A 20,670-nucleotide genomic window follows, 5' to 3' on the forward strand; every position below is an offset into this window, starting at 1 on the left:
TGAACCTCACTAGAGGGGGCGAAGCTTAAAATGTAACAAAGTGTGCCAAATTGCACCACAATTTTGGCACAATAGGTGGTGAAAAGTTAGATAAAAGTGTCTAAGGCTAGTTTTACACTACCACATAGTATCTGGCAGGCTGTGCATTCTGGCATTGCCGGAAGCTGAAATGTTACTGTCCGGTTGGACCGGTGGAGATCTGGCCACAGCCTGGCAAATATGGAAGAAAACCTGTTTAAACATTTTCTCTGTGGGTGCTCATGTCTCAAAGTTTTGATGCTTCGAGTACTGCAACTGAAAGTGACATGGAGGTTGCCACGTCATGTGTAGTGTACTGGGCTTTGTGCACTGAAGGCTTAACAATCTGTTTGCAAGACAATTCTATAGGTTCACTGGTTGAATACAAAAGATGTCACTCAGAAATTTCCCCATGGCACTAGCGGCAAAAAGCATTCAAAATTCTCTTTGGTCATGCAAGAAGCATGATCACCCACAAAGTATTTTTAAACAGATTTACCGCTGACCTATCTACCTCTGTCAGAAGTTGTAAAGTTGTGAAACTGCTGACAGACTCTCTTTAGCCTTTTGGTGACATCCTGCAAGTCATGGAGTGTCTGTGATTAGAGACAAGCTACCAGGGCTGCCATAGTAATCTGCCTCTTAAACCCTGCCTTCAGTGGGGCTTAATGGGAAGGCTGCACAATTCCCATAAACTGCAGTAGTAACTATTGCAGTCTATCCTATAACACATTGAATGATCTCATATTCAAGTCCCCTAAGGGCGCTAAAAAGTAAAGGACAACAATTTTTAAAAATATTAAAGTATAAAAAATTTAAACCACCATATTCCTAAGATCTATATAAATATTAATAATAAAAAATAAACATAATTGGTTTTGCTACATACAAAAATATCTGAACTGCTAATATATAACTGCTAATATATAAGTATTTATCCTGCATGGTGACCACATAAAAGAAAAAAAAAAATCACACATAAGAGAAAAGATACTATATTTTGGCCACCTGTCCTGCTAAAAAAATAAAAGTTAAAGTGATCAAAATGTTACATGTACTTTGAAAATGAACCAGCAAAAACTACAGCTAACCAAAGCAAAGCAAAGCAGTAGATGCAAATGGGTGTCAAAATATGGTGATTGAAAGAATAAAGGTAGCGTAGGTGTTAGCTAACATTAAACACTCATTTTCACCCTACAAAACTTTTTCCCTATTATTTCAGTACATGATATGGTAAATTAAATAGTGCCAATTTGCCCTACAAAAAAAACAGTTATGGCTCTTCGATGATGGGGGGGAAACAGAAATCTAAAAACTAAAAATAGTTTTTCTCCTCAAATAACAATTGCAGCATTGTGCCAGAATGTATCTTTCTTTTACACACTGATATAGAAAATGTAAACAGCTGTAACTGGCATTTAATATTTTAAAATGTTTTTTTTTTATTACACTTAAAGGGTATCAGGTTATTAACCCTCTAAATAGATAATGAGTTGTGGCTGATTTTCTAAAGTTTGGCAAGGGACCAGTGCATTGTGCAGAGAGTTATATTATGCAGATCTCAGAGGGCTCGAGAAGGGCTCAATCATTATCAGAATGTGATTTCCATCATAATGCCGGTGACGCAGGCTTTAATCTCCCAGCTGAGATGGCTTGGAGAAGCTATTATGTAAGTCAAAAGATGGACTTGCTTTTACAATCACGCGCTTAAAAATCACTCTCAGAACTTCCTCACACATTATAATCACTTCATCTTCTGCGTCTCTTCACTTATTAATTTGCTTTTATGTGGAGCAAAACGCAGTCACTGTGATTCACACGGGCAATTTAGAGTGCCTGCGGAGAAAACAGATGCACTATATGGATAACAGCCTACATCATAAGGGGAATCCTGCCTGCAGAGCTGACAATCTAATGAAAAGTAATGATCACTATATAGATCACTATTGTGAGACCATTCAGAGAACATGTCATGGCATTGTGGCAATTGGGACATTTTTGCCGAAGTCAAAAGTTTTTTGGGTAGAGCTGTATTAAATTATTGTCGTACATTTTAGTAACAGTGGGGCGGATTTACCAATCCTGTCTAATATTTAGACGGCGTAAAGTTAGACCAGGTAGTCTCTTATGCTGTATGACAACATTTCAAGTGTCGCACGCTATATGATAACATTCCATACAGCTTTACCCCTCAGCTACTGCGTCAAAGCTGCTGACTTCCTTTAAAAAGGACAATTAAAAGGATTTCCTACATGACGTATTTATCACCTACTCACAGGATAGCTATAAAGGTCATAAATGTTAGTTGGGGGGTTTAACCACAGGGCCCATAGAAGTGTGCTACAACTCTGTGGGAGATACTGAAAAAGGCAACGAGCCCTGGTATTCTAAGGAAACCTGCCATCCTAATTTGCTTGCTTTTGAGAAGGAGTAGTATATAAATGATAATTGTAAAATCAGCTAGTTCAGGTGTCAAACCACAACGATAATATGGCAATATGGTGTCACAGATCACTCCTGTGCCGACCTCTGGAAGAGGATGCTACATGTGGGTGACCACAGATGATAAAAGGAAAGGACGAGGGAATATACTGTTTAATAGGGTTTAAGGTAGCACTTGGAAGGCATTCTGACTAGCAATGGTCTATGGTTGTCCCTGGGAGGTTTCTGGCTTATACTAAGGGGTGGTTTGCCTTTCACTGACACTGCGAGGCATTTCAGGTTCACCAGCCAGAATGCCCCACGGTGGGAGATGGTTCATGATATTCAGGGATTGATATGAAGATCACATACTCTTCAGAAAGAGGTTCTGCAGCAGTTCTAGTTCAAATTGTAAAATTAATGCCCTCATATTATAAATTATGCATTAAGAATGTCAGACATCATTTAGGAGACTCATAAGGACTAAAGAAATCATCTTGTACCTCTGTAAACAAGGGGTGTTGAGGGACAGACAGCACCAACAGCGGGGGATTTTACTGGCTTTTTCTTAGACTGACATTTTGTTATTCTGCCCTATAGCACAATATACTGTATACAGTATTTATGTGTAGTCTTACTCTTCCTTCTGCTGGAATCTACTCCTTATCCATTAGTCAAGACTGGATGACCAGACAATTGTATTGCAAGGGGACATCCTCTGTGACAGGAATCAGCTGTTCTGAAACTCCAACTCCAAGAATCCTTCTTTCACTTCTTTGGGAGTTACAAAACCAGCTGAGCAAGTGTGCCTGTTGGGAGTTGTAGTTTCACAGCAGCTGAACAAAAGGTTACTGAACCCTGCTCTATGACTAGAGGAAAGAAGGTTTCTACACAAACATAAAAGAGGATTCTTTACGGTAAGAGCAGTGAGACTATGGAACTCTCTGCCCGAGGAAGTGGTGATGAAAATAGGGGCCTGGATGTATTTCCTGGGTGTAATAATATATAATGTTATACTACTAGAATTCTGGAGAAGGGTGGTATTCTTATTGCATGATTTGAGTTTTGAAAAAAAAATACCCCTAAAATGAGGAAGGTTGGCTTCGACCTTGAGTTTTTTTTTTTTTGCCTTCCTCTGGATTAGATGTACAGGATCAGATGTACAGGATAAACTCTGTTACATGTTTACATGTACTTGTCACAGTACATACACAACTGTACTTGGGAGAATTAAAGAACATCCTGAGTAAAGGTGTACTCAATAAGGTCATAAGTGCAGCCGAATACGATTTCTTATTACCGGCGAAACCACTTATAGCCACATTCTATAGGCTCCCCCAAAATACATAAGGGGACATCTCCCCTAAAAGGTCGCCCGATAGTTTCAGGCATTAATTGCTTAACCCAGAACTGCGGTATCTATCTGGACCAGATTCTGAGGGAGTTCGTCGTGTCCCTCCCGGCTTACACGAGGGACACGATGGACTTTCTCAATAAAATTAACACCCTGAATCTCGATCCAGACTGTCTACTGGGCAGCATTGACGTCGAAGCACTGTACAGTTCCATACCACATGATCAGGGTCTTAGAGCCGTTGACCACTACCTCACAATGCCTTCATTCTGGAGCTTTTGGGGTTCACCCTTAACCATATTTTTTTCTTATTTGATGCACGGTTCTACCATCAGCTCAGGGGGACGGCAATGGGCAGCCCTTGTGCCCCGTCCTATGCCAACCTCTTCCTGGGCTGGTGGGAGGACACTCACGTGTTTCCCGACCACGTCGTCTGGTGGGCAGACAATATCCAATTTTGGACACGATATATAGACGACGTGTTCGTGGTCTGGAAGGGTGATCCCCTTAGCTTTAAACGGTTTGTATTAGATCTTAATCAGAATAAGGTGGGCCTTAAAGAGGACCTTTCACTAGTTTAAAAACGAAAAACGAACTATATCAGTGGGCAGAGCGGCGCCCAGGGGCCCCCTGCACTTACTAGTATGTCTGGGCGCCGCTCCGTTCGCCTGGTATAGGCTCCGGTGTCTGCAGCTCCCTCTGTTGTACTGGGCGGAGTTTTTCTATTAGGGTTGTCCCTTTCTGCTGGCCAATCGCAGCGCACAGCTCATAGCCTGGGACTCCGGATATTGTGAGCGAACATCCTGCGGTCTCCTATAGACGGGGTAGGAGCCTTAAGGACCGTCTTGTTTGCAGCCACTTTTCACCACCAGCTAAAAGTGGTTCGTGGCTAGATCGTAAACCCATGGGGGTCTTTAAATGCAGTAGATGCAAGGCCTGTCAATACGTCTCGACTGCTAAGACAATTACCTGCTCTGTCACGGGTCACTCCTATCAGGTTTGCAACTTCATCAATTGCATGTCAAAAGGATTGGTTTATCTGTACCAGTGTCCATGTCCTATGGATTATGTGGGGAAGACCATACGTGAGTTCAGGAGAAGAATCCTTGAACATATTAATGATGTTAATAAGAAGGAACCAACATCGGTAGCCACCCATGTCAATGATTGTCATGGAGGAGATCCCTCAGTTCTCCGTTTCACTGTCCTTGAACTGGTGTCTCCTTCCCCACGAGGGGGTGACTGGGTGTCATGGTCTTACCTCCTTGCTGTTCTCCTTCGTTTGACATGTGCTGGCGGCCATCTTGGTTTCTGGGTTTCTTGTAGCCTCCCACCCTGCGGCTCCTCCTTCCCACTGGGAGGAGCTGGATGCCTAGCTCATATATATAGGAGGTCTGTGGCTTCAGTTCCTTGCTTGGTCCTCCTGTGCTCACATGCTTCTAAGACTGCTGCTGCTTCTGGTTCCTGATCCTGGCTTCGTCTGACTACCCTGCTGATTCCTGATCCTGGCTTCGTCTGACTACCCTGCTGATTCCTGATCCTGGCTTCGTCTGACTACCCTTCTGGTTCCTGATCCCTGGTTTCGCAAGACCCTGCTTCGGTTTAGCCATCCGTTTGGACTTTTGCCTTACAGCTTTATTTTCAATAAAGCCTTCTTATTTCCACTCATCTCTTGTTGTATGTCTGGTTCATGGTTCCATGACATTAGGACCAAGCCATGAATTCTGACGGTACAGGGCCATCCTCGCTACCTACGCTGGTTGCCAGACTTGATCAGCAGGATCACCTGTTGGGTCGGTTCGCTGTGGCGTTGCAAACCCTGCTTGAACGCACGGCTCATTTAGCTTCCGTTGCCGATGGGTCGGTTGTCGCTCCTGGGCCCGCTCCTACTGCCGCTCCGGTTGTTGCGTCAGAGTCTACCCCGACACCTGTTGCTGCGCCTGCGGTGTTTCGGGGTATGACCGGTTCTGCCCCCCTTCCACAGCGCTTTGGGGGAGAGCCAACTCAGTGCCGAGATTTCCTTAACCAGGTGGGCATTTACTTCGAGTTGCTGCCACATGCCTTTCCTACTGAGAGATCAAAGGTGGGCTTCTTGATCTCGCTGCTCTCGGACAAGGCCTTGGCCTGGGCCAGCCCTTTATGGGAGAACAACAATCCGGTGGTTGCCGAGTTTTCTGGTTTTGTTGCTTCTCTTCGGAAGGTATTCGAGGTATTCGATGTGCCGGCTCGTGCTGCCTCTGCTGCGAAGCTCCTTATGTCCATCAGACAGGGTTCACGATCCGTAGCTGAATACGCCATTGAGTTTCGTACCCTGGCAGCAGAGGTGGGCTGGAATAATGAGGCTCTGGTCGCTGCTTTCTCTCATGGTCTCTCGGATGCCTTGAAGGATGAGGTTGCAGCTAAGGACCTACCAGTGGAGCTCGAGTCTCTTATTTCTTTCCTGATTTTGATTGACACCAGACTCAGGGAGAGACCTTCCTTTAAGGAGAGCCTGCGGAGGCCTTCTAACAGATTGGCGCCTACGTTTGCTGTCCCACCCGTGCCTCCCTCTCCTCCCACGCCTCCTGGGGATGACTTGTCTGGGGGTGAACCCATGCAGCTGGGGTTTGCTCGCCTGTCCGAGGGGGAGAGGGTACTCCGGAGACGCGAGGGCCGATGCATGTACTGTGGTCTCGGTGGGCATTTTCGGTTGGCATGCCCGAACCGTCCGGGAAACGCTCGCACCTGAGATCCTGTCGGGGGCAGATCTTGGGTGGAGTCTCCTCGTCCCCGGTTTCCCGTGTTGACAAACCACTGATTACTGTTGTCCTCTCCTGGGTCGGGGGCTCGGTGACGACCCAGGCGTTGGTGGACTCTGGTGCTGGTGGTTTGTTCATTGATAGTGTGTTCGCTGCCGCCAATTCCATTCCTCTGCAGCCTCGAGGTTCCCCACTGGCTCTTGAGGCGATAGACGGCAGACCCCTTCTGCCGCCACACGTGACTCATGAGACCCTTCCAGTGGGGATGGCCATTGGTGCCGTTCACAGAGAGTCGGTCTGTCTCCAGGTTATTTCGTCTCCACACTACTCGGTGGTCTTGGGGTACCCCTGGCTCCTGTGTACTTCCTCGGACTCTCTGTTGCCTCCTGAATACGAGGAGTACCGGGATGTATTCGATAAGGTGCGTGCGGTTGCCCTACCTCCGCACCGCCCATACGATTGTGCCATAGAGTTACAATCTGGTGCCGTTCCGCCTCGTGGCAAAGTCTATCCACTGTCGGTAGCGGAGAATGAGGCCATGGAGGAGTACGTGAGGGAGGCGCTTTCACGCGGACACATTCACAAATCCTCGTCCCCGGCAGGGGCTGGATTTTTCTTTGTGAAAAAGAAGGGCGGTGAGTTGAGGCCTTGCATCGATTACAGGGGTCTCAATCGCATCACGATCAAGAACGCTTACCCGATACCCTTGATTTCCGAGCTGTTCGATCGCCTCAAAGGGGCCACAGTCTTTACCAAACTCGACCTGAGGGCGGCATATAACCTGGTAAGGATCAAGGCGGGCGATGAGTGGAAGACCGCGTTTAACACCAGGACCGGTCATTATGAATCCTTGGTTATGCCCTTTGGGTTGTGCAATGCGCCCGCAGTCTTCCAGGAATTCATCAACGATGTTTTCCGTGACCTGTTGCAGCAGTGTGTGGTGGTCTATTTGGATGACATCTTGGTATATTCTGAATCCATGGAGGCCCACATTCTGGATGTCAGACGAGTGTTGCAACGGTTACGAGAGAACAAGCTGTTCGGTAAGCTTGAGAAATGCGAATTTCACCGATCCCAGGTAACCTTCTTAAGTTACATCATTTCCGCTGAGGGGTTCTCCATGGATCCTGAGAAGGTTTCGGCTGTCTTACAGTGGCCCCAGCCCAGTGGTCTTCGTGCCCTGCAGCGCTTTTTGGGCTTCACCAATTATTATCGGAAGTTCATCAGGGACTTTTCCATGCTAGCCAAGCCTCTCATGGATCTGACCAAGAAGGGCAGTAATCCCCAGGTCTGGCCGCCCGAGGCCATCCGAGCTTTTGAGGCTCTAAAGTCCGCCTTTGTGTTGGCTCCGATTCTGTCGCATCCCAACCCTGGGTTGCCGTTTGTCCTCGAGGTGGACGCGTCTGAGACGGGAGTAGGCGCCCTCCTGTCTCAGCGTAGAACACCAGAGGGTCCTCTGCTTCCTTGTGGGTTTTACTCCCGGAAACTGTCTTCCGCGGAGTGCAACTACCAGATTGGTGACAGGGAGTTATTGGCCATCGTGCAGGCCCTTAAAGAATGGAGGCACTTGCTCGAGGGCTCGGTGGTTCCGGTTCTCATCCTGACGGACCACAAGAATCTGACCTACCTCTCTGAGGCCAAGAGATTGACACCACGTCAGACCAGATGGGCTTTGTTCTTGTCACGTTTTAATTACGTGGTCTCCTACCTACCCGGTTCCAAGAACATCAGAGCGGATGCCTTATCACGGCAGTACTCCGAGCTGTCCGGGGAGGAGTCGATTCCGACTTCGGTCATACCTCTGAATCAGATCCTGGCCGCCATTCGCACCAGCCTGACCTCTCCCCTGGGTGAGCAGATTTTGGCGGCTCAATCTGGTGCTCCCTCTGGGAGACCCAACGGCAGGTGTTTTGTGCCTGAGGAGTTGCGCACTCGGTTGTTGCGAACCTACCATAACTCCAAGGCCGCGGGGCATCCTGGAAAGAATCAGCTGTCCTGGGCTGTTTCACGTCTGTTCTGGTGGCCTTCTCTACGTTCCGACATCGCCGCATATGTAGCGGCATGCTCCGTTTGTGCCCAGAGTAAGTCCCCTCGGCACCTTCCGTTGGGCCTTTTGCAACCCATAGCCACCGGGGAGCGTCATGGTCACACCTGGGGATGGATTTCATTGTGGACCTCCCTGCATCCCGAGGCCATACGGTCATTCTCATGATAGTGGATCGGTTTTCCAAAATGTGCCACTGTGTTACCCTCTGCACAAGAGTTGGCCTCGATTTTTGCCAGGGAGGTCTTCCGGTTGCACGGTTTGCCCAAGGAGATTGTGTCGGATCGGGGGAGTCAGTTTGTGTCCAGGTTCTGGCGCGCCTTTTGCTCCCAGTTGGGGATTCATCTCTCTTTCTCCTCGGCCTACCACCCTCAGTCCAATGGGGCCGCAGAACGATCCAATCAGGCCTTGGAGCAATTCCTTCGTTGCTATGTCTCCGATCACCAAGACAATTGGGTTGACCTCCTGCCTTGGGCTGAAGTTTGCCAGGAACACGGCGGTGAACTCTTCCTCTGGGACTGTCTCCCTTCATGGCCAATTATGGGTTCCAACCTGCCGTGTTACCGGAGGTATTCTCTCCCCAGGATATTCCGGCTGTGGAGGATCACCTTTCCGTCCTACGTGCTTCTTGGGTACAGATCCAGAGGTCCCTTGAGGTCTCTGCGCAGCGCCAGAGACTCCAGGCTGATCGCAGACGAGCGCCCGCTCCTTCCTACCAGGTCGGAGACCGCGTATGGTTGTCCACCCGCAACCTCAACATTCGAGTGCCCACTCCCAAGCTGGCGCCTCGCTTTGTTGGTCCCTTCCGAGTGCTTCGCAGGGTAAACCCGGTAGCCTATGCCCTTGCGCTTCCTCCTGGCATGCGGATCTCCAACGTGTTTCATGTCTCCCTGTTGAAGCCACTGGTGTGTAATCGTTTCACTTCCTCGATTCCTTCGGCCTCGTCCGGTCCAAGTGGGCAATCGTGAGGAGTATGAGGTGAGCAATATCCTGGACTCACGCCTGGTCCGCGGCCGGGTGCAGTTTTTGGTCCATTGGCGTGGTTATGGTCCAGAGGAGCGTTCCTGGGTTCCCTCCGCAGATGTCCATGCTCCTGCCTTGCTCCGAGCCTTCCACGCACGCTTCCCTCAGAAACCGTTCCTTACTCCGCGGAGGAGGGGCCCTTGAGGGGGAGGTACTGTCATGGTCTTACCTCCTTGCTGTTCTCCTTCGTTTGACATGTGCTGGCGGCCATCTTGGTTTCTGGGTTTCTTGTAGCCTCCCACCCTGCGGCTCCTCCTTCCCACTGGGAGGAGCTGGATGCCTAGCTCATATATATAGGAGGTCTGTGGCTTCAGTTCCTTGCTTGGTCCTCCTGTGCTCACATGCTTCTAAGACTGCTGCTGCTTCTGGTTCCTGATCCTGGCTTAGTCTGACTACCCTGCTGATTCCTGATCCTGGCTTCGTCTGACTACCCTGCTGATTCCTGATCCTGGCTTCGTCTGACTACCCTTCTGGTTCCTGATCCCTGGTTTCGCAAGACCCTGCTTCGGTTTAGCCATCCGTTTGGACTTTTGCCTTACAGCTTTATTTTCAATAAAGCCTTCTTATTTCCACTCATCTCTTGTTGTATGTCTGGTTCATGGTTCCATGACACTGGGACAGGCGAATTTTACAAAAGGAGAGCGAGTGGATACATAGGCTTCGTTCACAATCTCCCCAGGGACTCAACGAGCGACTCACGTTTTCATGCTTTTTATGAAAACTGATTACATTCGCTTTTTCACCTGCGCCCCTCTATACTCCCTTCTATTCACACCCCCCCCCCCCCCGGGGGTACTTACGTATCATCATATTTTTTCATCCATTCCCAATAATACTGATTTGGTCCTGTGTTGTCGCGGCCCTGGCCTAGTACCGGGATTGCCCTGTAGTAGGGGTGTCCCTTTAGCAACTGTGGCCATCAGTAAAAATATTATGCATTCCCTGTTACTTAGCCTGGGTACGCGAAGTACCCGAATGTAATATTTATTGCGGTGTGGACCTTTATCTGCACACATCGATTACTATGGCACCTTGTCATTGTGAAGGTGGCCAGCTTTATATCTGAGAATATCTTTTACTACTCTATATATACATTTTTTGCACAATATCTCCCTCCCCCCCTTTTTTCTCCCTCCTCCAGTCTTAACCTTTACCATCACTATGTCCGTTGTTCTTATTTTCGTGGCTGTTCGCCCTATAATGGGTTAATGCCAGCTTTATCATATTTAAGATATTCCCTCCCAGACACACCCATCACTTATTCAGACTGCCCTGTTTCTTATATGGTTAACACAGTAGATGCGGTTATGTGCGCTGGAGATATGCGTTCCATACGCCGGATATCCTGTCCGGCAGAAGCCCGGAAGTGCCCACTCCGGCGTGCGTTCCATGGTGGAACGCACGCCCAATGTTAGCGCGCATTACCTGGATAGCTGTAGTCTCACATGCCGGATATCCGCCCGGCAGCAGTCTGGAGGGGGCATCTCGGCGTGCGTTCCGTCAATTTCACTGCCAAGTGACTGTATGTACTCCGCCATTCGGCATTGATTTATCTATTTTCCTTTATATTAAGTATGGGTCTGATGTCTTTATGTAATTTTCTAACGCAATTTTAAATTACGCATCATTATTGAACGGGGCCTGTTTCACGTTTTTTGGGCTCCGCATTTGAATTATACCTACCCCTTATTACCCCCTGATGATCCCACTTTGTGGGTGAAACGCGTCGGGGTTGTGATGTATCTTATTTATATCACATAACTATCGTATTAGTGTGTTCATGTGCGTGTGTTTGTCTGCGTATTTTATTTACTAGGTGGACCCTGTACCTCCTGGCGGTCCGTCACGAGGGTTGCATACAGTGGACACCTCTTTTTTCTTCTTTTTTGTCTGTGCTAGTCATCCGCTGAGGGGCCACTCTGACACTAGCTTCTCTCCACCTGTCACCTAATCAGGGTTAGACAGGAGGTGAGGTTAGGCTCGAGGACAGGGAGTCCCCACCACTAGGGGACGTCCCTGGGCAGAGGACCAGATTAGGGTAGCAGTGGTAGGGACATCTCCCCCACCACTTACATAGTGTGTCTAACTGTGTCGTGGCCCACCCGAATGACTATGTATAGGATTAGTCTCTTATTCTCATTAAATTTAGCTATTTAATTATTGAACAGGGTACTTTTGCTGGACTTTTTGATTTCTTAATTATTACCCTTTTTCTGTATCCGTTGGTATCATTACTGCTGGACTTACATACACAGATTAAGGTGGAGAAGAAGATTGGAGTGCCTGTGGCCACAGTGTCCCATCACAGGTCAAGCAGGCGTCTGCCATATTCAGTAGATACATAGGTAAAGAGATCGTACAGGGAGCCAACAGCCCAGTATATTAACAAGTATGTTTAAAGTATATATGTCTTTGTGATTCTCCAAGCAGCTAAATCTGTCAAAAATTTGAACAAAGTGGACAACCCATTTCAATGGTGATCATAGGCATGCCTGGATACCTGAAAGGAAGCTTTATGTTATACCATCAAATACAATGGTTCGCTTTTCAGGTGCTCAAATAAGAAAAGAATAAAACTAGAATCTTAGTGAACACTAAGGTATTCTACTTAAAATACAGAAGAGTCAAATGAAAAAAAAACTGGAAAGACATATAGCCCCATAGTGGCATCTTTAATAGGGCCAGATCTGTCTACCTGTTTAAAGTATTCAAAGAGCAAATAGCTGATAGAAATAAGTAAATTTGCTCCAGTATGATGGTTTATTCATTCCCCAGAGTCAAATCCGCAAATGTTCCTTTCACTCTCTCCCCTCTGTATCCTGGGATTACAGTGAAAGACTCGGAAACCATCTCACAGTGTCAATACTCGGCTCTCCGAGCTCATTCTTTAATCTCTGTACTGCAATAAGAGCTGGCAGCAAGTTGTCCCTGACGGGTCAGACCCGGAGGCTTGCTTACCCCATCACTATGGACGACAGCCTGTTTTTATGGTCCCGTGGGATGTATTAACCTCTCACCTCCACGGCTAGCTAAATAACTATTTTCTGTTACTGAAACTATCATCTCTTCTATTTTGTTAATATTGTATGAGCTGGGGGGAGGGGGTTACACCATTATTCATTTACAGCAAGCGCTCTAGCAGCTTGATACTTCAGTCCTCAGTGTGGGTGTGTTACGTGCAGTATGTTTTGTCATCTGTTCAGGGATATAAGGTGTATAATAGACAAATGTCGTAAATGGAACCTGTCTATCATACATGGCCGGTATCTCTATTGTCATTGTTCTTTACAGATTTATCTCTATTATTTTATGAGTCTTTCATTTTACTAATTGGAAAAATTATCTGTCTATCTAATATTTGTCGATCTGTCTATCATCTGTCTGTCTATCTATGTATCGAATATCTGTCTATCTATGTGTCTCATATTTAGACAGTATATCTATCTATCTATCTGTCTCTTATCATCTATCTCATATATATTGGTCTATCTATTTTCCTTTCTGGCAATCGCCTGCTTACCAGGGGAGGTGACCGCAGCTATTACATGCAGCGATCTCCTCCACAGCATGTTATGCCAGCGCTCGTCCCCATGCTGTCTAGTTATCTAGTTAGCAAATCGTGATGTTTCAGCATGCTCAAGGATCACGATTGCCCGACGAACGATCATTTACTCGTTTATGGGGTAATTGGCGGCAGTAGTACACTGCCAGATCGCTAACGAGTGTTACTACGATCATCTGGCAGAAAATTTGCCAGTGTAATACATCTATCTATCGCATTTCTGCCTGCATATCTATCTCATATCTTCTGTCTATCTAATATTAATTGTACTATCTGTGTATTTTATTCTCTAACTCAAATATGTTGCCTTGTCTTTGTATCTATCTATCTATCTATCTATCTATCTATCTATCTAATATCTGTCTATCTAGCTAATATCTATCTAGTAACATAGTACATGAGGCCGAAAAAAGACATCTGTCCATCCAGTTCGGCCTGTTATCCTGCAAGTTGATCCAGAGGAAGGCAAAAAAATCCCTGTGAGGTAGAAGCCAATTTTCCCCTTTTAAGGGGAATAAAAAATTCCTTCCCGACTCCAATCAGGCAATCAAAATAACTCCCTGGATCAACGACCCCTCTCTAGTAGCTATAGCCTGTAATATTATTACGCTCCAGAAATACATCCAGGCCCCTCTTGAATTCCTTTATTGTACTCACCATCACCACCTCCTCAGGCAGAGAGTTCCATAGTCTCACTGCTCTTACCGTAAAGAATCCTCTTCTATGTTTGTGTACAAACCTTCTTTCCTCCAGACACAGAGGATGTCCCCTCGTCACAGTCACAGTCCTGGGGATAAATAGATGATGGGAGAGATCTCTGTACTGACCCCTGATATATTTATACATAGTTATTAGATCTCCCCTTAGTCATCTTTTTTCTAAAGTGAATAACCCTAATTTTGATAACCTTTCTGGGTACTGTAGTCCCCCCATTCCAGTTATTATTATTGTCTATTGCTCTGCTTATTTCATATGTGTGTGTCTTTTTCATATCTATCTATTTATCTAATATCTATTGGTCTGTCTGTCCATCTATGTGTCTCATATCTAGACAGTATATATCTTTCTATCTCATATATATATATATATATATATATATATATATATATATATCTGTATATCTAATATTCATCAGTAGATCTTTCTGCCTATTTCATATCTATCATTTATTTGAAAGTGCCAGTGATTTCAGATGAGTGCTCTACATATGCGGATGGGTACAGTATATAAGCCAAAAACATGTACAATAAGCATGGACTAACTTAATGACAGACTGGTACAGAATGAGAGAACCCTGACCCTAAATGCTTACAATCTACAAGGTCCGGAAAGGAGACAGTAGGTGAAGGTAGAGGCTGCACATATGGCGGTGTGTTGGCAGCATGCTTATTGCAGGTGGTAGGCTTTCCTGAAGAGGTGGGTTTTCAGGTTGCTTTTGAATGTTTGGATGTTGGGGAGAGTCTAGTGTGTTGGGGTATTGAGTTCCATAGTATGAGAGATGCATTTAAGAAATCTTGTAGACCACTGTGTGAGGAGCAGACAAGAGGTAGGAGGTTGTTACGGCAGTGGGTGTGAAACCGCTGTTTAAACCAACAGATTTAACTTTGAGTTAATCCTAAGGGCATTATCCTAGTATTCTCCTGGTATTCAGCCTTTAAGCCTCTATACAAGGATTTAGACTTTTCTGCAGGGGGAACTACCAAGCTGCTACCTCCTGAAGTAGTCTGTGTGGTTGACAGCTGATCCATGGGGATCAGAGACACAGGAAAAACCATAGTCTGTGACAGGCTGAGGTGAGGGCAGGCAGAGTATGAGCAATCCGATAAACAGCCCTAGGTCAGGACAGGCATCGAAGAGTAAATAAAAAGCTCAAGCATAGGTCAGGTCATGCAGCAGAGGGTCAGAATTCTGGAATCCAGTAGATGTCAGTACACGGGTAGACAACCAGATAGAGCAGACCTTTGCAGGGAACTTGCAAGATATGTAAATTATTACTCAGGCACCCTCCCAGCAGACAGGTGAGTGAAGAAGCACCTGTGCCCACCTGGAGGAGTGGGACAGTGGTGGCCATGAGATTTCATATGGAGAATAGGCCAGAAATTTAAAGGGAACCTGTCACCAGGATTTTGTGTATAGAGCTGAGGACATGGGTTGTAGATGGCCGCTAGCACATCCGCAATACCCAGTCCCCATAGCTCTGTGTGCTTTTATTGTGTAAAAAAAACGATTTGATACATATGCAAATTAACCTGAGATGAGTCCTGTCCCTGACTCATCTCACATACAGGACTCATCTCAGGTTAATTTGCATATCTATCAAATCGTTTTTTTTTACACAATAAAAGCACACAGAGCTATGGGGACTGGATATTGCGGATGTTCTAGCGGGCATTTAGCAACCCATGTCCTCAGCTCTATACACAAAATACCGGTGACAGGTTCCCTTTAAGGAGGGGACAAGTTGTGAACAGCATTGTATGTAATTGTTAGTATTTTGAACTGAATTCACTGGGCAATCTGGAGCCAGCAAAAGGACTGAAAAAAAAACAAGGGTAGAGGTGGATTGAGCAGGCAGCTGACTTAAGGATGAATTGAAGGAGTACAAGAGTATTAGATGGGAGAAAACAGAGGAGAATGTTGCATTAGTCTAAGTGGGAGAGATAATGAGGGCATGCACTAGTATTTTAGTTGACTCAGGGTTGAGAAAGTAGCTGAGAAATGTTTTTGAGTTGGAGATGATAAAGGCTTGAAAGACAGTTGAAAATCATGTTATTCCAAGGCAGTGGACCTGTGAAACTGGATAAAGTGTGGAGCCACTAACTGTGACTAGGTCTGATGGGGGCTGATTGACTTGGGAGAAAGATGATGAAATCTACTCCATGTTGAGTTTTAGAAAGCAGTAGGAAAAGAAGGATATAGCTCATAGACATGCTGGGATTCTGGACACCATGGAAGAGTCATATCGGCCAGAGAGGTAAATTTCAGTGTCATCAGCATAGAGGTGATAATGGAAGCCATGGAACTCTGTACCAGGTCATAGGTCAGCTGTCCCAGGCCATAGGTATAAATTAAGAAGAGTAAGGATCCCTCAGGGGCACTGGGTTGGTATGTGAATGGGAGACATTGAATGTTTGGTTGGTGAGGTATGAGGAGATCCAAGAGAGTGCCAAGTCTCCGATGCTGATGGATGAGAGAGTTTTTAAGAGGAGGAAGTGGTTGACAGTTCTGAAGGCAGAGGACAGGCCTAGAAGGAAGAGCAATAATGATGTTAAGATTTGGCAGCTAGCAGATCATTGGCGACTTGGGTTACTGCTGTTTCAGTGGAGTGATTGGGTCTAGAACCAGATTGTAGCTTGCTTAAAGTGAGTGGGATGAGAGGAGGGAAGATAGTTCAAGGTGGACAACTCGTTCCAGAAGATTTGATGCAAACACCAGGAACAAGATAGAGTGATAACTGGTTAAGGAGAAGTCAAAGGAAGGCTTCTTGAGGATGAGAATGATGGCAGCCTGTTTATAAGGCCTCTTGCACACGAACATTGTGCATCCGTTCCATGCATTGGGGACCGCAATTTGTGGTCCCCAATACACGGGCCACGTCTGTGCGGTGGCCGGGACGGATCGAGACCCATTCAACTTCTCTTTTTTTTGCGGTGCTGAGGCACAGACAGAAACACCACGGAAGCACTCCGTAGTGCTTCCGTGGGGTTCCGATCCGTTCTTCCGTTCCACATTTCCGCGATTGCCGACCTATTCAAATGAATGGGTCCGCATCCGTGATGCGGAGTGCACACGGGCCGGTGCTTGTGTCTTGTGGACCCGCCATATGCGGGCCGTAATACGGCCACAGGCAGACAATGTTCGTGTGCAAGAGGCCTAAGAAGAAGGGAAGACACCAGTGGTTATTAATAGGCTGAAGAGATGGGTTAAGGCTAGGATAAGCATAGTGATAAGTAGTAATGAGCGAAGAGAGCTTTAGATATTACATCCGAACTCGAATCGTTCAAAACTTCGGATTTATAATGTACAGAGATCTGTCGGAACCGAAGCCAAGTTTGGTTTCAAGTTTTCCACAACAACGGACGTGTGAATGGACCCTAAATCTGAAGTTCTGAACTAAGCGACTTCAGATGTAACATCCGAAGCTTGCTTTGCTTATCTCTAGTGATAAGGTTAGGGATGAGGTGGGATGGGACTGAATCAAACTCACAATTGATGAGGGGTGATTTGGAGAGTAGAGTGGAAAGCTTTTCCTCAGTGACAGTGAAGTAGCTTATGTGGGAAGAGCACTGAGTAGTTGTGTAGTGGTAAGGAAGAGTGTTAGCTGAAGCTTCCTTTAATGGTATCATTTTTTTTATTTGAAATATGAAGCAAAGTCCACTGCTGAAAAGAGGGGAGTGGGCAGAGGGGAGTGGGCAGAGGTATGGAGTAAAGAGATGAAAGTATTAAACTGTTGTATCTGTCTGTCTAACTCATATCTGTCCATCTGTCTGTGTATCATTGTGTGTGTGTATATATATATATATATTTTATGGGCTATCTATATTTATCTATGCAAATGAGCCTCTAGGAGCAACGGGGGCGTTGCCATTACACCTCAAGACTCCACTTTCTCTGCAACTGCTGTGCCCACTGCACTTCGATTGGCCAGGCATGATCACGTATAGACTGCCTGGCCCTGTCAATTAAAGTGTAGAGGGTGCGGCAGTTTCATAGAGAACTGAGCTTCTAGGTGTAACATTGCTCCTAGAGGCTCATTTGCATACATTAAAACATAATTTTTCGCAGCAACGTGCGCACAGATAAACATAAGACCAACACAGATGCCTTGCAACAGGTCAGCCAGTTTCATAGGTACAAATCTCCTGACAGATGTCCTTTAACAAAATGTAACTAGTTGGGGGGGGGGTTTATAAATTGGTGTAAAGGAAACGGCCATAGCAACCAATCAGATTCCACCTTTCATTCTTCAGATCACCTTTTGATAAATCTCCTCTGTTGAATATACCATATGTGGACACTCGCCCTGGTAGACAGGATTAGCGGACGCAGTATACAACAAGTTCTTTGGCTTAAGCAGTTCAGTGTTTTATTCACACTTTAGGCAAGTGACAAAACAAGCAGTCATATTCAAACAAAAAGCCACCTTGCGGTGTTGGTGGTAATTCACATCATGCAGCAATTATGCCTCAAAGAGTCCTTGCTGATAGCAGCACCAACCAGTTTTTACGCCAAACAGGTAGCAAGCCTTTATCCAGACACAAGGCTCCCAGATCCCAACACAGAGACCTGGCTTCTGAGCCCAGCTGCCTATTTAAGGAAAGCCAGGGGCTGCCAAGACCCAGACCGGTATTTAAAATCCGGTCTGGTATTTGACCTCACCTGGATGTAAATCAGCCCAGCAGCATATCCTGGGAGGAAAATACCTGTTTTCCCAGACCAAACCTCTCACTGTGTCACATACCCCCCCCCTCTTTGTTCAACCCTGAGGGCTCATCCACTTGAGAGGGGAGTAGTCAGTCACCAGGCGGAATTTTCTCCCCAATAAATAATAGCGGAGAGATTTTAGTGCCCACTTGATAGCCAGGCACTCTCTTTCTCCACTATACTATACCGAGTCTCGGCTGGGGAGAACTTACGGCTGAGGAAGACAATACTTCCTGAGACAGTACAGCACCGAGGCCTACTTCGGAGGCATCGGTCTGTACTACGAACTCCCTATTGAAGTCCGGGCGTCACCAAAACCGGTGACCCGCACAGGGCCGACTTCAAAGTGGAAAAAGCCTCTTCCGCCGGCTCATCTCAGCGAACCATCACTGACTTGTATCCATTCAAGAGTCCTGTCAAGGGCGCGGCTAGAATAGCAAAGTGGGGAACAAACCTCATGTAACAGCCCACCATTCCCAGGAATGACTTTATTTGCCTAGTGGTGACAGGTCGGGGACAATTCCGTATCGCCTCTATTTTGTTCACTTGGGGTTTGATGACTCCGCGCCCAATGACATACCCCAGTTTAATTGAGGCCGATTATAGACCCGGCTCGCTGAGCTGACTCCATATGCTCCCTAACAAGAGGCAAAACTGTCTGTATCTTGCATCTGGGTAACGTACTCAATGACACTTTTATGTGGAGTGGGTTGTTGTTCCCATGCCTCTTTGGCCACGTCCAAGAGACCGAGAAGGTGTCTGCCATATAGCAGTTCAAAGGGCGAGAATCCAGTAGAGGCCTGGGGTACCTCTCGCACTGCAAACATGAGATAGGGAAGAATAAGGTCCCAGTCCTTCCCATCTTTAGACACTACCTTTTTCAACATATTTTTTAATGTTTGGTTAAACCGTTCTACCAGACTGTCTGTTTGCGGATGGTAAACGTACGTATGTAGTTGTTTTATGTGGAGCAACTTACTGAGTTCCCTCATCACCTTGGACATAAAAGGGGTCCCTTGGTCGGTCAGAACCTCTTTAGGTAGTCCTACTCGAGAAAACATCTCCATTAACTATCCTTAGCTATGAGTTTGGCCGAGGTATGTCACAGTGGCACCGCCTCCAAGTACCGAGTGGCGTATTCTAGAATGCCTAAGATGTGTTGATGCCCTCTGGCGAACTTCGGTACTGGGCCTATGAGGTCCATAGCTATTCGGTCAAACTGTACTTTTATAATCAGGAGAGGTACTAGGGGACTACGGAAATGTGGCTGGGGGCTAGTTATCTGGTAGGTCGGGCAAGACTTAGAAAACTCTTCCACTTCTTTGAATATGCTGGGCCAGTAAAACCGCTGTAGAATACGATCCTGAGTTTTCTGCAGCCCCAAGTGACCCCCGAGAACGTGTTGGTGGGCTAGATCTAACACATGCTTGCGATATGCCTTGGGGACCACCAACTGTTCAATAGGTTCACCCTGTAGTTGGTTTACTCTATACAACGTATCTTGATGAACCACAAAACGGGGAAACACTGAATCTGCCCCGGGTTGTTGTCCACCCAAATCCCAACACAAAGAACTGACTTCTGCGCCCAGCTGCCTATTTAAGGACAGCCAGGTGCTGCCAAAACCCGGACCAACATTTAAAATCCGTCTGGTATTTGACCTCATCTGGCTGTAAATCAGCCCAGCAGCACATGCTGGGAGGAAAATACCTGTTTTCCCAGACCAAACCTCTCACTGTGTCACACAGATCTAATGTAAAATACATCATAGCATGTGTGTGTGTGTTTATATATTTATATATATATTTACTGTATGTGTGTGCATTGTTACAGACTAAGGCACATTCAGTGTTAGAAAAGTTCTAATTTTGAGAACCATTAAAACCCATTTGATCATTCCTTTCACCCCTCCACCTTCAGAATAATTGAATTCATTCAGCCCTCCCTTTATTTTTCCAGCCATTAATTTTGAATCAGGAACATTAATTTTACGCTTCCCTTCCATTTACATGTAGAACCCTTGTATTCTGTCTCAGTTTTGCCTTCTGTCATTGCTGGAGATCTTTACACCTGAATTGATAATGAA

General features: G+C 46.2%; 2 protein-coding genes across 2 annotated transcripts in view; one reads left to right on the top strand and one right to left on the bottom strand.

The window, feature by feature from the left end:
* MACROD1 (mono-ADP ribosylhydrolase 1) overlaps window positions 1–20,670 on the top strand; it is a 1,160,748-nt gene that overhangs the window by 621,185 nt on the left and 518,893 nt on the right. The window lies entirely within an intron of this gene.
* FLRT1 (fibronectin leucine rich transmembrane protein 1) overlaps window positions 1–20,670 on the bottom strand; it is an 88,330-nt gene that overhangs the window by 2,415 nt on the left and 65,245 nt on the right. The gene's annotated exons all lie outside the window — the stretch shown is intronic.

The sequence above is a fragment of the Bufo gargarizans genome, chromosome 10 (genome assembly GCF_014858855.1).
Source record: "Bufo gargarizans isolate SCDJY-AF-19 chromosome 10, ASM1485885v1, whole genome shotgun sequence".
Taxonomy (NCBI): domain Eukaryota; kingdom Metazoa; phylum Chordata; class Amphibia; order Anura; family Bufonidae; genus Bufo; species Bufo gargarizans.